General features: G+C 41.2%; 1 pseudogene; it reads right to left on the bottom strand.

The window, feature by feature from the left end:
* Positions 1-2428: 2428 nt before the first annotated feature.
* On the bottom strand, positions 2429-2481 carry LOC118388139 (uncharacterized; annotated as a pseudogene).
* Between the last annotated feature and the right edge of the window lie 382 nt (positions 2482-2863).

Genomic DNA, 2863 nt, shown 5'->3' on the forward strand with positions numbered 1-2863 from the left:
ATCACGCTGTAGATACATCTCAAGGATGATCAATGGAAACAGGATGCACCTGAGCTCAATTTCGAATCTCATAGCAAGGGTCTGATTACTTATGTAAATAAGGCATAGGCCCCCAAATAATCATAGGCCCACTCACTTGGGAGGCAGGTGCACCCACTGGGGAGCCAGGTCCAGCCATTCAGAATATATATATATATTTTTTTCCCCTCACAGAAGGGCTTTATTACACACATAAATACTCCTCAGCAATTTATGGGATCTTTTTTTTCAGCTCATGAAAAATGTGACCAAACACTTCACATGTTGTGTGTATTTTTGTTCAGTAGAGTTTATTTATTTATTTATTCAGAAGAGACAAAAATAGAGATTACTTTAACACAAATATCACACAAAATAATGTAAACAATTACAATCAATGCACACAATTGAAGAGAGGTATAAAATCGACATGTACACCAATATATTTTTGTTTTAGATCCTGTATACAGACCATTGCAGTGACTAGATATTCATAGAGTAAACCCATGCTGTACTGAACTTGTGTACTGTTTTCTGTGGTTCAGGCCAGTCATGTAAGGGGAGTGGTGCTGAGCCTGAGACCAGGTTGAGTGTGGAGGCTTTGAGATATGGGGGGATGGGGGCCTAGGATGGGGGCTCAGACCTAGGGTGTTAAAACAACCAACCCAACTATATCTGAGTGACTGAGTGACTTCCTTTGACACCTGTCCTGTCTGAATCTCAACGTAATGTTCTTAAAACGTGTGCCCCACCACTCGTTTGAGAGGCGAAAATAAAAGTTGTGTCTCCTGATGTGTTGGATTCATCTCCGGCCAAATGACAACCCACACAGAGCCGAGAGACACTTGGGTTAGCAGGATAATGTTGAACAAAAAAATTCTAACTTCCCCTAACATAACCCCCTTCATATGTTTCATGGACTCAGTGTAGTCATATTCCATTTGATCATACCCATCTTGAGGCTTGGACTGAAGCACTCTCTGTGTAATTACAGACGTTAAGATGTTATTCTCTGCTAGCTATAGGCGTGTGTATGTATTTCTGTCTGCGGACATGGATGGTTGATTGTGTCTATTGTCGCCATAATTGTTTCATGTTGTCGCATCTCATCACGGCTGGCTATAGGATTCATGTGTACTTAAGTTGCCATGGCATTAAGAATATTCACAGCTATACTGTATTTTCAGTGCTTGAAAAGTGAAGAAGTATTTATACATTTCGATTTGTGTGTCTAAGAAAACAACAAGGAGCTCTACAACCTAAGAGAATCTCATTGGATTTTAAATCTGTATACATTTACTCACCGGCTACTTTTGTAATGTGGTGGTGGTGGAGCTGCAGTAAAAACATGTTTTTAAGCTGGTGACTACCCTGTGTTAATGTTAGAGCCTTAGCTGAGCCTCAGGGTGCACCTGGGGGTGGGTGGTGGAAACAACAGGAAAAAAGACTAATAGTGTATTTTTATTTAACTAGGCAAGCCAGTTAAGAACAAATTCTTATTTACAATGACGGCCTACCCCGGCCAAACCTGGATGACGCTGGACCAATTGTCCGCCGCCCTATGGGACTTCTAATCACAGCCAGGTGTGGTACAGCCTGGATTCAAACCAGGGACTGTAGTGACACTGTCACGTTCTGACCTTAGTTCCTTTGTTTTGTCTTTGTTTTAGTATGGTTAGGGCGTGAGTTGGGATGGGCAGTCTATGTTCCTTTTTCTATAATTTGGGATTTCTGTGTTTGGCCTGGTATGGTTCGCAATCAGAGGCAGCTGTCAATCGTTGTCCCTGATTCAGAACCATACTTAGGTAGCCTGGTTTCACTTTTGAGTTGTGGGAACTGTTTCGGTTTTGTTATTTCACGTTGTCGTGTTTTGTTTTGTTCAGTGTTCATTATTCTTATTAAACAATATGGACACTTACCACGCAGCGCATTGGTCCTCCGATCCTTCCTACTACTCCTCCTCATCAGAGAAGAAGACCGTTACAGAATCACCCACCACCAAAGGACCAAGCAGCGTGGTAACGGGCAGCAGCAGCAATCTCCAAAATCCTGGACATGGGAAGAGATCCTGGATGGCAAGGGACCCTGGGTACAGCCGGGAGAGTATCGCCGCCCCAAGGCAGAGCTGGAGGCAGCAAAAGACCGTTACAGACACCTCTTGCACTGAGATGCAGTGCCTTAGACCGCTGCGCCACTCTGGAGCCCTAGTGTATATACTATGGTAGGAATACTATAGTATTAACTGTAGTATTTTTGTATTTACAGCTTACTATAGTATAAATACTGTACTATTTAAAAATATATGTATATACTGACTGTATTATAACAATTACTGTAGTGTTTTTGGAGACCGTCGTATACTGTAGCATTTACTGTGGTATTTTTGTTATATTATCTTTGACATATTAGCGTAGGCTTTCTTCTTGAGGAAACCTACTGGAGAAATACTAAAAGAGCGCATTTTCCGTAACCTGTAGGTAGGTAGGTAGGACTAGGTTCTGAACAGAGACTTCAGAGCGTCTGTTCTTTTTAATAACCTGTAGGGGACACAATATATGATTTATACTTGTAGGCATGTAGGTTTCTCACTTACGAGTGGCACACATTGGGATATGGGGGATGCGGGGGCAGGGTATATGCAAACTAAATACTGTAGTATTTACTGTAGTAACAAAAGGTTGTGTTTTTGCAGACTAGTGTTTTTGCAGACATTTGTTGTATTTACTACAGTGTTTTTTTTGTGGATAATACTGTAGTATTTACTATATTTTTCGATAGTATACTAAGTACTACACATGGTCAAGGGATACTACAGTGTGTAGTATAGTATTGCACAGTATACTAC

The sequence above is a fragment of the Oncorhynchus keta genome, unplaced genomic scaffold (assembly GCF_023373465.1).
Source record: "Oncorhynchus keta strain PuntledgeMale-10-30-2019 unplaced genomic scaffold, Oket_V2 Un_contig_6263_pilon_pilon, whole genome shotgun sequence".
Classification (NCBI taxonomy): Eukaryota; Metazoa; Chordata; class Actinopteri; order Salmoniformes; family Salmonidae; genus Oncorhynchus; species Oncorhynchus keta.